This window comes from Ascaphus truei, chromosome 1 (assembly GCF_040206685.1).
Source record: "Ascaphus truei isolate aAscTru1 chromosome 1, aAscTru1.hap1, whole genome shotgun sequence".
NCBI lineage: Eukaryota > Metazoa > Chordata > Amphibia > Anura > Ascaphidae > Ascaphus > Ascaphus truei.
Genome location: NC_134483.1, coordinates 288,255,275 through 288,271,946, shown reverse-complemented (window position 1 = coordinate 288,271,946; position 16,672 = coordinate 288,255,275).

Genomic DNA, 16,672 nt, shown 5'->3' with positions numbered 1-16,672 from the left:
GTTTCAGAGTTGCTTCTAATGTACCAAAGCTGGACTTAGACATAATTTCACTCTCACAACATTATGGCTGGTTGGAGACAGTCTGAACCACATGTACCGGGTCGATGGTTCTGGGCGTATACTGGGGGGACGGGGACGACTCCCATTAACCCCTGACTATACCGGGGATACGCTTATCACAATGCCTTTCTGGTCTGTGCTGAAGCAGGGCATTCTGGCAGCCAAGTGGCTTGACCTTTATTAGTGAGCCTGGTTACCCCCTCTCGGAACCACAGACTTAGAAATCGCCAGCTCATATACAGTGCATAAAATATATTTATATATATACCCTTATACACCATTTTAATAAAAAATATCACAAAATTCTTCTAAGTCCCTCGGGAAGAGTGAAAAACGCGCACGTTCATTTTCAGAGCTCCTAGACCTTCCTATAAGAAGTTAGCCAAAAAGTAGCTTCGAAAAACGCTTAGGTTAAGTTTCAGAGTTGCTTCTAATGTACCAAAGCTGGACTTTGACATAATTTCACTCTCACAACATTATGGCTGGTTGGAGACAGTCCGAACCACAAGTACCGGGTCCATGGTTCTGGGCGTATACTGGGGGGACGGGGACGACTCCCATTAACCCCTGACTATACCGGGGATACGCTTATCATAATGCCTTTCTGGTCTGTGCTGAAGCAGGGCATTCTGGCAGCCAAGTGGCTTGACCTTTATTAGTGAGCCTGGTTACCCCCTCTCGGAACCACAGACTTAGAAATCGCCAGCTCATATACAGTGCATAAAATATATTTATATAATATATTTATATATATACCCTTATACACCATTTTAATAAAAAATATCACAAAATTCTTCTAAGTCCCTCGGGAAGAGTGAAAGATGCGCACGTTCATTTTCAGCGTTCCTAGACCTTCCTATAAGAAGTTAGCCAAAAAGTAGCTTCGAAAAACGCTTAGGTTAAGTTTCAGAGTTGCTTCTAATGTACCAAAGCTGGACTTAGACATAATTTCACTCTCACAACATTATGGCTGGTTGGAGACAGTCTGAACCACAAGTACCGGGTCGATGGTTCTGGGCGTATACTGGGGGGACGGGGACGACTCCCATTAACCCCTGACTATACCGGGGATACGCTTATCACAATGCCTTTCTGGTCTGTGCTGAAGCAGGGCATTCTGGCAGCCAAGTGGCTTGACCTTTATTAGTGAGCCTGGTTACCCCCTCTCGGAACCACAGACTTAGAAATCGCCAGCTCATATACAGTGCATAAAATATATTTATATATATACCCTTATACACCATTTTAATAAAAAATATCACAAAATTCTTCTAAGTCCCTCGGGAAGAGTGAAAGACGCGCACGTTCATTTTCAGAGCTTCTAGACCTTCCTATAAGAAGTTAGCCAAAAAGTAGCTTCGAAAAACGCTTAGGTTAAGTTTCAGAGTTGCTTCTAATGTACCAAAGCTGGACTTAGACATAATTTCACTCTCACAACATTATGGCTGGTTGGAGACAGTCTGAACCACAAGTACCGGGTCGATGGTTCTGGGCGTATACTGGGGGGACGGGGACGACTCCCATTAACCCCTGACTATACCGGGGATACGCTTATCACAATGCCTTTCTGGTCTGTGCTGAAGCAGGGCATTCTGGCAGCCAAGTGGCTTGACCTTTATTAGTGAGCCTGGTTACCCCCTCTCGGAACCACAGACTTAGAAATCGCCAGCTCATATACAGTGCATAAAATATATTTATATATATACCCTTATACACCATTTTAATAAAAAATATCACAAAATTCTTCTAAGTCCCTCGGGAAGAGTGAAAAACGCGCACGTTCATTTTCAGAGCTCCTAGACCTTCCTATAAGAAGTTAGCCAAAAAGTAGCTACGAAAAACGCTTAGGTTAAGTTTCAGAGTTGCTTCTAATGTACCAAAGCTGGACTTAGACATAATTTCACTCTCACAACATTATGGCTGGTTGGAGACAGTCTGAACCACAAGTACCGGGTCGATGGTTCTGGGCGTATACTGGGGGGACGGGGACGACTCCCATTAACCCCTGACTATACCGGGGATACGCTTATCACAATGCCTTTCTGGTCTGTGCTGAAGTAGGGCATTCTGGCAGCCAAATGGCTTGACCTTTATTAGTGAGCCTGGTTACCCCCTCTCGGAACCACAGACTCAGAAATCGCCAGCTCATATACAGTGCATAAAATATATTTATATATATACCCTTATACACCATTTTAATAAAAAATATCACAAAATTCTTCTAAGTCCCTCGGGAAGAGTGAAAGATGCGCACGTTCATTTTCAGCGTTCCTAGACCTTCCTATAAGAAGTTAGCTAAAAAGTAGCTTCGAAAAACGCTTAGGTTAAGTTTCAGAGTTGCTTCTAATGTACCAAAGCTGGACTTAGACATAATTTCACTCTCACAACATTATGGCTGGTTGGAGACAGTCTGAACCACAAGTACCGGGTCGATGGTTCTGGGCGTATACTGGGGGGACGGGGACGACTCCCATTAACCCCTGACTATACCGGGGATACGCTTATCACAATGCCTTTCTGGTCTGTGCTGAAGCAGGGCATTCTGGCAGCCAAGTGGCTTGACCTTTATTAGTGAGCCTGGTTACCCCCTCTCGGAACCACAGACTTAGAAATCGCCAGCTCATATACAGTGCATAAAATATATTTATATAATATATTTATATATATACCCTTATACACCATTTTAATAAAAAATATCACAAAATTCTTCTAAGTCCCTCGGGAAGAGTGAAAGATGCGCACGTTCATTTTCAGCGTTCCTAGACCTTCCTATAAGAAGTTAGCCAAAAAGTAGCTTCGAAAAACGCTTAGGTTAAGTTTCAGAGTTGCTTCTAATGTACCAAAGCTGGACTTAGACATAATTTCACTCTCACAACATTATGGCTGGTTGGAGACAGTCTGAACCACAAGTACCGGGTCCATGGTTCTGGGCGTATACTGGGGGGACGGGGACGACTCCCATTAACCCCTGACTATACCGGGGATACGCTTATCACAATGCCTTTCTGGTCTGTGCTGAAGCAGGGCATTCTGGCAGCCAAGTGGCTTGACCTTTATTAGTGAGCCTGGTTACCCCCTCTCGGAACCACAGACTTAGAAATCGCCAGCTCATATACAGTGCATAAAATATATTTATATATATACCCTTATACACCATTTTAATAAAAAATATCACAAAATTCTTCTACTGTAAGTCCCTCGGGAAGAGTGAAAGACGCGCACGTTCATTTTCAGAGCTCCTAGACCTTCCTATAAGAAGTTAGCCAAAAAGTAGCTTCGAAAAACGCTTAGGTTAAGTTTCAGAGTTGCTTCTAATTTACCAAAGCTGGACTTAGACATAATTTCACTCTCACAACATTATGGCTGGTTGGAGACAGTCTGAACCACAAGTACCGGGTCGATGGTTCTGGGCGTATACTGGGGGGACGGGGACGACTCCCATTAACCCCTGACTATACCGGGGATACGCTTATCACAATGCCTTTCTGGTCTGTGCTGAAGCAGGGCATTCTGGCAGCCAAGTGGCTTGACCTTTATTAGTGAGCCTGGTTACCCCCTCTCGGAACCACAGACTTAGAAATCGCCAGCTCATATACAGTGCATAAAATATATTTATATAATATATTTATATATATACCCTTATACACCATTTTAATAAAAAATATCACAAAATTCTTCTAAGTCCCTCGGGAAGAGTGAAAGATGCGCACGTTCATTTTCAGCGTTCCTAGACCTTCCTATAAGAAGTTAGCCAAAAAGTAGCTTCGAAAAACGCTTAGGTTAAGTTTCAGAGTTGCTTCTAATGTACCAAAGCTGGACTTAGACATAATTTCACTCTCACAACATTATGGCTGGTTGGAGACAGTCTGAACCACAAGTACCGGGTCGATGGTTCTGGGCGTATACTGGGGGGACGGGGACGACTCCCATTAACCCCTGACTATACCGGGGATACGCTTATCACAATGCCTTTCTGGTCTGTGCTGAAGCAGGGCATTCTGGCAGCCAAGTGGCTTGACCTTTATTAGTGAGCCTGGTTACCCCCTCTCGGAACCACAGACTTAGAAATCGCCAGCTCATATACAGTGCATAAAATATATTTATATAATATATTTATATATATACCCTTATACACCATTTTAATAAAAAATATCACAAAATTCTTCTAAGTCCCTCGGGAAGAGTGAAAGATGCGCACGTTCATTTTCAGCGTTCCTAGACCTTCCTATAAGAAGTTAGCCAAAAAGTAGCTTCGAAAAACGCTTAGGTTAAGTTTCAGAGTTGCTTCTAATGTACCAAAGCTGGACTTAGACATAATTTCACTCTCACAACATTATGGCTGGTTGGAGACAGTCTGAACCACAAGTACCGGGTCCATGGTTCTGGGCGTATACTGGGGGGACGGGGACGACTCCCATTAACCCCTGACTATACCGGGGATACGCTTATCACAATGCCTTTCTGGTCTGTGCTGAAGCAGGGCATTCTGGCAGCCAAGTGGCTTGACCTTTATTAGTGAGCCTGGTTACCCCCTCTCGGAACCACAGACTTAGAAATCGCCAGCTCATATACAGTGCATAAAATATATTTATATATATACCCTTATACACCATTTTAATAAAAAATATCACAAAATTCTTCTAAGTCCCTCGGGAAGAGTGAAAAACGCGCACGTTCATTTTCAGAGCTCCTAGACCTTCCTATAAGAAGTTAGCCAAAAAGTAGCTACGAAAAACGCTTAGGTTAAGTTTCAGAGTTGCTTCTAATGTACCAAAGCTGGACTTAGACATAATTTCACTCTCACAACATTATGGCTGGTTGGAGACAGTCTGAACCACAAGTACCGGGTCGATGGTTCTGGGCGTATACTGGGGGGACGGGGACGACTCCCATTAACCCCTGACTATACCGGGGATACGCTTATCACAATGCCTTTCTGGTCTGTGCTGAAGTAGGGCATTCTGGCAGCCAAATGGCTTGACCTTTATTAGTGAGCCTGGTTACCCCCTCTCGGAACCACAGACTCAGAAATCGCCAGCTCATATACAGTGCATAAAATATATTTATATATATACCCTTATACACCATTTTAATAAAAAATATCACAAAATTCTTCTAAGTCCCTCGGGAAGAGTGAAAGATGCGCACGTTCATTTTCAGCGTTCCTAGACCTTCCTATAAGAAGTTAGCTAAAAAGTAGCTTCGAAAAACGCTTAGGTTAAGTTTCAGAGTTTCTTCTAATGTACCAAAGCTGGACTTAGACATAATTTCACTCTCACAACATTATGGCTGGTTGGAGACAGTCTGAACCACAAGTACCGGGTCGATGGTTCTGGGCGTATACTGGGGGGACGGGGACGACTCCCATTAACCCCTGACTATACCGGGGATACGCTTATCACAATGCCTTTCTGGTCTGTGCTGAAGCAGGGCATTCTGGCAGCCAAGTGGCTTGACCTTTATTAGTGAGCCTGGTTACCCCCTCTCGGAACCACAGACTTAGAAATCGCCAGCTCATATACAGTGCATAAAATATATTTATATAATATATTTATATATATACCCTTATACACCATTTTAATAAAAAATATCACAAAATTCTTCTAAGTCCCTCGGGAAGAGTGAAAGATGCGCACGTTCATTTTCAGCGTTCCTAGACCTTCCTATAAGAAGTTAGCCAAAAAGTAGCTTCGAAAAACGCTTAGGTTAAGTTTCAGAGTTGCTTCTAATGTACCAAAGCTGGACTTAGACATAATTTCACTCTCACAACATTATGGCTGGTTGGAGACAGTCTGAACCACAAGTACCGGGTCCATGGTTCTGGGCGTATACTGGGGGGACGGGGACGACTCCCATTAACCCCTGACTATACCGGGGATACGCTTATCACAATGCCTTTCTGGTCTGTGCTGAAGCAGGGCATTCTGGCAGCCAAGTGGCTTGACCTTTATTAGTGAGCCTGGTTACCCCCTCTCGGAACCACAGACTTAGAAATCGCCAGCTCATATACAGTGCATAAAATATATTTATATATATACCCTTATACACCATTTTAATAAAAAATATCACAAAATTCTTCTACTGTAAGTCCCTCGGGAAGAGTGAAAGACGCGCACGTTCATTTTCAGAGCTCCTAGACCTTCCTATAAGAAGTTAGCCAAAAAGTAGCTTCGAAAAACGCTTAGGTTAAGTTTCAGAGTTGCTTCTAATTTACCAAAGCTGGACTTAGACATAATTTCACTCTCACAACATTATGGCTGGTTGGAGACAGTCTGAACCACAAGTACCGGGTCGATGGTTCTGGGCGTATACTGGGGGGACGGGGACGACTCCCATTAACCCCTGACTATACCGGGGATACGCTTATCACAATGCCTTTCTGGTCTGTGCTGAAGCAGGGCATTCTGGCAGCCAAGTGGCTTGACCTTTATTAGTGAGCCTGGTTACCCCCTCTCGGAACCACAGACTTAGAAATCGCCAGCTCATATACAGTGCATAAAATATATTTATATAATATATTTATATATATACCCTTATACACCATTTTAATAAAAAATATCACAAAATTCTTCTAAGTCCCTCGGGAAGAGTGAAAGATGCGCACGTTCATTTTCAGCGTTCCTAGACCTTCCTATAAGAAGTTAGCCAAAAAGTAGCTTCGAAAAACGCTTAGGTTAAGTTTCAGAGTTGCTTCTAATGTACCAAAGCTGGACTTAGACATAATTTCACTCTCACAACATTATGGCTGGTTGGAGACAGTCTGAACCACAAGTACCGGGTCGATGGTTCTGGGCGTATACTGGGGGGACGGGGACGACTCCCATTAACCCCTGACTATACCGGGGATACGCTTATCACAATGCCTTTCTGGTCTGTGCTGAAGCAGGGCATTCTGGCAGCCAAGTGGCTTGACCTTTATTAGTGAGCCTGGTTACCCCCTCTCGGAACCACAGACTTAGAAATCGCCAGCTCATATACAGTGCATAAAATATATTTATATAATATATTTATATATATACCCTTATACACCATTTTAATAAAAAATATCACAAAATTCTTCTAAGTCCCTCGGGAAGAGTGAAAGATGCGCACGTTCATTTTCAGCGTTCCTAGACCTTCCTATAAGAAGTTAGCCAAAAAGTAGCTTCGAAAAACGCTTAGGTTAAGTTTCAGAGTTGCTTCTAATGTACCAAAGCTGGACTTAGACATAATTTCACTCTCACAACATTATGGCTGGTTGGAGACAGTCTGAACCACAAGTACCGGGTCCATGGTTCTGGGCGTATACTGGGGGGACGGGGACGACTCCCATTAACCCCTGACTATACCGGGGATACGCTTATCACAATGCCTTTCTGGTCTGTGCTGAAGCAGGGCATTCTGGCAGCCAAGTGGCTTGACCTTTATTAGTGAGCCTGGTTACCCCCTCTCGGAACCACAGACTTAGAAATCGCCAGCTCATATACAGTGCATAAAATATATTTATATATATACCCTTATACACCATTTTAATAAAAAATATCACAAAATTCTTCTACTGTAAGTCCCTCGGGAAGAGTGAAAGACGCGCACGTTCATTTTCAGAGCTCCTAGACCTTCCTATAAGAAGTTAGCCAAAAAGTAGCTTCGAAAAACGCTTAGGTTAAGTTTCAGAGTTGCTTCTAATTTACCAAAGCTGGACTTAGACATAATTTCACTCTCACAACATTATGGCTGGTTGGAGACAGTCTGAACCACAAGTACCGGGTCGATGGTTCTGGGCGTATACTGGGGGGACGGGGACGACTCCCATTAACCCCTGACTATACCGGGGATACGCTTATCACAATGCCTTTCTGGTCTGTGCTGAAGCAGGGCATTCTGGCAGCCAAGTGGCTTGACCTTTATTAGTGAGCCTGGTTACCCCCTCTCGGAACCACAGACTTAGAAATCGCCAGCTCATATACAGTGCATAAAATATATTTATATAATATATTTATATATATACCCTTATACACCATTTTAATAAAAAATATCACAAAATTCTTCTAAGTCCCTCGGGAAGAGTGAAAGATGCGCACGTTCATTTTCAGCGTTCCTAGACCTTCCTATAAGAAGTTAGCCAAAAAGTAGCTTCGAAAAACGCTTAGGTTAAGTTTCAGAGTTGCTTCTAATGTACCAAAGCTGGACTTAGACATAATTTCACTCTCACAACATTATGGCTGGTTGGAGACAGTCTGAACCACAAGTACCGGGTCGATGGTTCTGGGCGTATACTGGGGGGACGGGGACGACTCCCATTAACCCCTGACTATACCGGGGATACGCTTATCACAATGCCTTTCTGGTCTGTGCTGAAGCAGGGCATTCTGGCAGCCAAGTGGCTTGACCTTTATTAGTGAGCCTGGTTACCCCCTCTCGGAACCACAGACTTAGAAATCGCCAGCTCATATACAGTGCATAAAATATATTTATATATATACCCTTATACACCATTTTAATAAAAAATATCACAAAATTCTTCTAAGTCCCTCGGGAAGAGTGAAAGACGCGCACGTTCATTTTCAGAGCTTCTAGACCTTCCTATAAGAAGTTAGCCAAAAAGTAGCTTCGAAAAACGCTTAGGTTAAGTTTCAGAGTTGCTTCTAATGTACCATAGCTGGACTTAGACATAATTTCACTCTCACAACATTATGGCTGGTTGGAGACAGTCTGAACCACAAGTACCGGGTCGATGGTTCTGGGCGTATACTGGGGGGACGGGGACGACTCCCATTAACCCCTGACTATACCGGGGATACGCTTATCACAATGCCTTTCTGGTCTGTGCTGAAGCAGGGCATTCTGGCAGCCAAGTGGCTTGACCTTTATTAGTGAGCCTGGTTACCCCCTCTCGGAACCACAGACTTAGAAATCGCCAGCTCATATACAGTGCATAAAATATATTTATATATATACCCTTATACACCATTTTAATAAAAAATATCACAAAATTCTTCTAAGTCCCTCGGGAAGAGTGAAAGACGCGCACGTTCATTTTCAGAGCTTCTAGACCTTCCTATAAGAAGTTAGCCAAAAAGTAGCTTCGAAAAACGCTTAGGTTAAGTTTCAGAGTTGCTTCTAATGTACCAAAGCTGGACTTAGACATAATTTCACTCTCACAACATTATGGCTGGTTGGAGACAGTCTGAACCACAAGTACCGGGTCGATGGTTCTGGGCGTATACTGGGGGGACGGGGACGACTCCCATTAACCCCTGACTATACCGGGGATACGCTTATCACAATGCATTTCTGGTCTGTGCTGAAGCAGGGCATTCTGGCAGCCAAGTGGCTTGACCTTTATTAGTGAGCCTGGTTACCCCCTCTCGGAACCACAGACTTAGAAATCGCCAGCTCATATACAGTGCATAAAATATATTTATATATATACCCTTATACACCATTTTAATAAAAAATATCACAAAATTCTTCTAAGTCCCTCGGGAAGAGTGAAAAACGCGCACGTTCATTTTCAGAGCTCCTAGACCTTCCTATAAGAAGTTAGCCAAAAAGTAGCTTCGAAAAACGCTTAGGTTAAGTTTCAGAGTTGCTTCTAATGTACCAAAGCTGGACTTAGACATAATTTCACTCTCACAACATTATGGCTGGTTGGAGACAGTCTGAACCACAAGTACCGGGTCGATGGTTCTGGGCGTATACTGGGGGGACGGGGACGACTCCCATTAACCCCTGACTATACCGGGGATACGCTTATCACAATGCCTTTCTGGTCTGTGCTGAAGTAGGGCATTCTGGCAGCCAAATGGCTTGACCTTTATTAGTGAGCCTGGTTACCCCCTCTCGGAACCACAGACTCAGAAATCGCCAGCTCATATACAGTGCATAAAATATATTTATATATATACCCTTATACACCATTTTAATAAAAAATATCACAAAATTCTTCTAAGTCCCTCAGGAAGAGTGAAAGATGCGCACGTTCATTTTCAGCGTTCCTAGACCTTCCTATAAGAAGTTAGCCAAAAAGTAGCTTCGAAAAACGCTTAGGTTAAGTTTCAGAGTTGCTTCTAATGTACCAAAGCTGGACTTAGACATAATTTCACTCTCACAACATTATGGCTGGTTGGAGACAGTCTGAACCACAAGTACCGGGTCGATGGTTCTGGGCGTATACTGGGGGGACGGGGACGACTCCCATTAACCCCTGACTATACCGGGGATACGCTTATCACAATGCCTTTCTGGTCTGTGCTGAAGCAGGGCATTCTGGCAGCCAAGTGGCTTGACCTTTATTAGTGAGCCTGGTTACCCCCTCTCGGAACCACAGACTTAGAAATCGCCAGCTCATATACAGTGCATAAAATATATTTATATATATACCCTTATACACCATTTTAATAAAAAATATCACAAAATTCTTCTACTGTAAGTCCCTCGGGAAGAGTGAAAAACGCGCACGTTCATTTTCAGAGCTCCTAGACCTTCCTATAAGAAGTTAGCCAAAAAGTAGCTTCGAAAAACGCTTAGGTTAAGTTTCAGAGTTGCTTCTAATGTACCAAAGCTGGACTTAGACATAATTTCACTCTCACAACATTATGGCTGGTTGGAGACAGTCTGAACCACAAGTACCGGGTCGATGGTTCTGGGCGTATACTGGGGGGACGGGGACGACTCCCATTAACCCCTGACTATACCGGGGATACGCTTATCACAATGCCTTTCTGATCTGTGCTGAAGTAGGGCATTCTGGCAGCCAAATGGCTTGACCTTTATTAGTGAGCCTGGTTACCCCCTCTCGGAACCACAGACTCAGAAATCGCCAGCTCATATACAGTGCATAAAATATATTTATATATATACCCTTATACACCATTTTAATAAAAAATATCACAAAATTCTTCTAAGTCCCTCGGGAAGAGTGAAAAACGCGCACGTTCATTTTCAGAGCTCCTAGACCTTCCTATAAGAAGTTAGCCAAAAAGTAGCTTCGAAAAACGCTTAGGTTAAGTTTCAGAGTTGCTTCTAATGTACCAAAGCTGGACTTAGACATAATTTCACTCTCACAACATTATGGCTGGTTGGAGACAGTCTGAACCACAAGTACCGGGTCGATGGTTCTGGGCGTATACTGGGGGGACGGGGACGACTCCCATTAACCCCTGACTATACCGGGGATACGCTTATCACAATGCCTTTCTGATCTGTGCTGAAGTAGGGCATTCTGGCAGCCAAATGGCTTGACCTTTATTAGTGAGCCTGGTTACCCCCTCTCGGAACCACAGACTCAGAAATCGCCAGCTCATATACAGTGCATAAAATATATTTATATATATACCCTTATACACCATTTTAATAAAAAATATCACAAAATTCTTCTAAGTCCCTCGGGAAGAGTGAAAGATGCGCACGTTCATTTTCAGCGTTCCTAGACCTTCCTATAAGAAGTTAGCCAAAAAGTAGCTTCGAAAAACGCTTAGGTTAAGTTTCAGAGTTGCTTCTAATGTACCAAAGCTGGACTTAGACATAATTTCACTCTCACAACATTATGGCTGGTTGGAGACAGTCTGAACCACAAGTACCGGGTCGATGGTTCTGGGCGTATACTGGGGGGACGGGGACGACTCCCATTAACCCCTGACTATACCGGGGATACGCTTATCACAATGCCTTTCTGGTCTGTGCTGAAGCAGGGCATTCTGGCAGCCAAGTGGCTTGACCTTTATTAGTGAGCCTGGTTACCCCCTCTCGGAACCACAGACTTAGAAATCGCCAGCTCATATACAGTGCATAAAATATATTTATATATATACCCTTATACACCATTTTAATAAAAAATATCACAAAATTCTTCTAAGTCCCTCGGGAAGAGTGAAAGACGCGCACGTTCATTTTCAGCGCTCCTAGACCTTCCTATAAGAAGTTAGCCAAAAAGTAGCTTCGAAAAACGCTTAGGTTAAGTTTCAGAGTTGCTTCTAATGTACCAAAGCTGGACTTAGACATAATTTCACTCTCACAACATTATGGCTGGTTGGAGACAGTCCGAACCACAAGTATCGGGTCCATGGTTCTGGGCGTATACTGGGGGGGACGGGGACGACTCCCATTAACCCCTGACTATACCGGGGATACGCTTATCACAATGCCTTTCTGGTCTGTGCTGAAGCAGGGCATTCTGGCAGCCAAGTGGCTTGACCTTTATTAGTGAGCCTGGTTACCCCCTCTCGGAACCACAGACTTAGAAATCGCCAGCTCATATACAGTGCATAAAATATATTTATATTTATACCCTTATACACCATTTTAATAAAAAATATCACAAAATTCTTCTAAGTCCCTCGGGAAGAGTGAAAGACGCGCACGTTCATTTTCAGAGCTTCTAGACCTTCCTATAAGAAGTTAGCCAAAAAGTAGCTTCGAAAAACGCTTAGGTTAAGTTTCAGAGTTGCTTCTAATGTACCAAAGCTGGACTTAGACATAATTTCACTCTCACAACATTATGGCTGGTTGGAGACAGTCTGAACCACAAGTACCGGGTCGATGGTTCTGGGCGTATACTGGGGGGACGGGGACGACTCCCATTAACCCCTGACTATACCGGGGATACGCTTATCACAATGCCTTTCTGGTCTGTGCTGAAGCAGGGCATTCTGGCAGCCAAGTGGCTTGACCTTTATTAGTGAGCCTGGTTACCCCCTCTCGGAACCACAGACTTAGAAATCGCCAGCTCATATACAGTGCATAAAATATATTTATATATATACCCTTATACACCATTTTAATAAAAAATATCACAAAATTCTTCTAAGTCCCTCGGGAAGAGTGAAAAACGCGCACGTTCATTTTCAGAGCTCCTAGACCTTCCTATAAGAAGTTAGCCAAAAAGTAGCTTCGAAAAACGCTTAGGTTAAGTTTCAGAGTTGCTTCTAATGTACCAAAGCTGGACTTAGACATAATTTCACTCTCACAACATTATGGCTGGTTGGAGACAGTCCGAACCACAAGTATCGGGTCCATGGTTCTGGGCGTATACTGGGGGGGACGGGGACGACTCCCATTAACCCCTGACTATACCGGGGATACGCTTATCACAATGCCTTTCTGGTCTGTGCTGAAGCAGGGCATTCTGGCAGCCAAGTGGCTTGACCTTTATTAGTGAGCCTGGTTACCCCCTCTCGGAACCACAGACTTAGAAATCGCCAGCTCATATACAGTGCATAAAATATATTTATATATATACCCTTATACACCATTTTAATAAAAAATATCACAAAATTCTTCTAAGTCCCTCGGGAAGAGTGAAAGACGCGCACGTTCATTTTCAGAGCTCCTAGACCTTCCTATAAGAAGTTAGCCAAAAAGTAGCTTCGAAAAACGCTTAGGTTAAGTTTCAGAGTTGCTTCTAATGTACCAAAGCTGGACTTAGACATAATTTCACTCTCACAACATTATGGCTGGTTGGAGACAGTCTGAACCACAAGTACCGGGTCGATGGTTCTGGGCGTATACTGGGGGGACGGGGACGACTCCCATTAACCCCTGACTATACCGGGGATACGCTTATCACAATGCCTTTCTGGTCTGTGCTGAAGCAGGGCATTCTGGCAGCCAAGTGGCTTGACCTTTATTAGTGAGCCTGGTTACCCCCTCTCGGAACCACAGACTTAGAAATCGCCAGCTCATATACAGTGCATAAAATATATTTATATATATACCCTTATACACCATTTTAATAAAAAATATCACAAAATTCTTCTAAGTCCCTCGGGAAGAGTGAAAGACGCGCACGTTCATTTTCAGAGCTTCTAGACCTTCCTATAAGAAGTTAGCCAAAAAGTAGCTTCGAAAAACGCTTAGGTTAAGTTTCAGAGTTGCTTCTAATGTACCAAAGCTGGACTTAGACATAATTTCACTCTCACAACATTATGGCTGGTTGGAGACAGTCTGAACCACAAGTACCGGGTCGATGGTTCTGGGCGTATACTGGGGGGACGGGGACGACTCCCATTAACCCCTGACTATACCGGGGATACGCTTATCACAATGCCTTTCTGGTCTGTGCTGAAGTAGGGCATTCTGGCAGCCAAATGGCTTGACCTTTATTAGTGAGCCTGGTTACCCCCTCTCGGAACCACAGACTCAGAAATCGCCAGCTCATATACAGTGCATAAAATATATTTATATATATACCCTTATACACCATTTTAATAAAAAATATCACAAAATTCTTCTAAGTTCCTCGGGAAGAGTGAAAGACGCGCAGGTTCATTTTCAGCGCTCCCAGACCTTCCTATAAGAAGTTAGCCAAAAAGTAGCTTCGAAAAACGCTTAGGTTAAGTTTCAGAGTTGCTTCTAATGTACCAAAGCTGGACTTAGACATAATTTCACTCTCACAACATTATGGCTGGTTGGAGACAGTCTGAACCACAAGTACCGGGTCGATGGTTCTGGGCGTATACTGGGGGGACGGGGACGACTCCCATTAACCCCTGACTATACCGGGGATACGCTTATCACAATGCCTTTCTGGTCTGTGCTGAAGCAGGGCATTCTGGCAGCCAAGTGGCTTGACCTTTATTAGTGAGCCTGGTTACCCCCTCTCGGAACCACAGACTTAGAAATCGCCAGCTCATATACAGTGCATAAAATATATTTATATATATACCCTTATACACCATTTTAATAAAAAATATCACAAAATTCTTCTAAGTCCCTCGGGAAGAGTGAAAGACGCGCACGTTCATTTTCAGAGCTCCTAGACCTTCCTATAAGAAGTTAGCCAAAAAGTAGCTTCGAAAAACGCTTAGGTTAAGTTTCAGAGTTGCTTCTAATGTACCAAAGCTGGACTTAGACATAATTTCACTCTCACAACATTATGGCTGGTTGGAGACAGTCCGAACCACAAGTATCGGGTCCATGGTTCTGGGCGTATACTGGGGGGACGGGGACGACTCCCATTAACCCCTGACTATACCGGGGATACGCTTATCACAATGCCTTTCTGGTCTGTGCTGAAGCAGGGCATTCTGGCAGCCAAGTGGCTTGACCTTTATTAGTGAGCCTGGTTACCCCCTCTCGGAACCACAGACTTAGAAATCGCCAGCTCATATACAGTGCATAAAATATATTTATATATATACCCTTATACACCATTTTAATAAAAAATATCACAAAATTCTTCTAAGTCCCTCGGGAAGAGTGAAAAACGCGCACGTTCATTTTCAGAGCTCCTAGACCTTCCTATAAGAAGTTAGCCAAAAAGTAGCTTCGAAAAACGCTTAGGTTAAGTTTCAGAGTTGCTTCTAATGTACCAAAGCTGGACTTAGACATAATTTCACTCTCACAACATTATGGCTGGTTGGAGACAGTCCGAACCACAAGTATCGGGTCCATGGTTCTGGGCGTATACTGGGGGGGACGGGGACGACTCCCATTAACCCCTGACTATACCGGGGATACGCTTATCACAATGCCTTTCTGGTCTGTGCTGAAGCAGGGCATTCTGGCAGCCAAGTGGCTTGACCTTTATTAGTGAGCCTGGTTACCCCCTCTCGGAACCACAGACTTAGAAATCGCCAGCTCATATACAGTGCATAAAATATATTTATATATATACCCTTATACACCATTTTAATAAAAAATATCACAAAATTCTTCTAAGTCCCTCGGGAAGAGTGAAAGACGCGCACGTTCATTTTCAGAGCTTCTAGACCTTCCTATAAGAAGTTAGCCAAAAAGTAGCTTCGAAAAACGCTTAGGTTAAGTTTCAGAGTTGCTTCTAATGTACCAAAGCTGGACTTAGACATAATTTCACTCTCACAACATTATGGCTGGTTGGAGACAGTCTGAACCACAAGTACCGGGTCGATGGTTCTGGGCGTATACTGGGGGGACGGGGACGACTCCCATTAACCCCTGACTATACCGGGGATACGCTTATCACAATGCCTTTCTGGTCTGTGCTGAAGTAGGGCATTCTGGCAGCCAAATGGCTTGACCTTTATTAGTGAGCCTGGTTACCCCCTCTCGGAACCACAGACTCAGAAATCGCCAGCTCATATACAGTGCATAAAATATATTTATATATATACCCTTATAAACCATTTTAATAAAAAATATCACAAAATTCTTCTAAGTTCCTCGGGAAGAGTGAAAGACGCGCAGGTTCATTTTCAGCGCTCCCAGACCTTCCTATAAGAAGTTAGCCAAAAAGTAGCTAAGAAAAACGCTTAGGTTAAGTTTCAGAGTTGCTTCTAATGTACCAAAGCTGGACTTAGACATAATTTCACTCTCACAACATTATGGCTGGTTGGAGACAGTCTGAACCACAAGTACCGGGTCGATGGTTCTGGGCGTATACTGGGGGGACGGGGACGACTCCCATTAACCCCTGACTATACCGGGGATACGCTTATCACAATGCCTTTCTGGTCTGTGCTGAAGCAGGGCATTCTGGCAGCCAAGTGGCTTGACCTTTATTAGTGAGCCTGGTTACCCCCTCTCGGAACCACAGACTTAGAAATCGCCAGCTCATATACAGTGCATAAAATATATTTATATATATACCCTTATACACCATTTTAATAAAAAATATCACAAAATTCTTCTAAGTCCCTCGGGAAGAGTGAAAGAC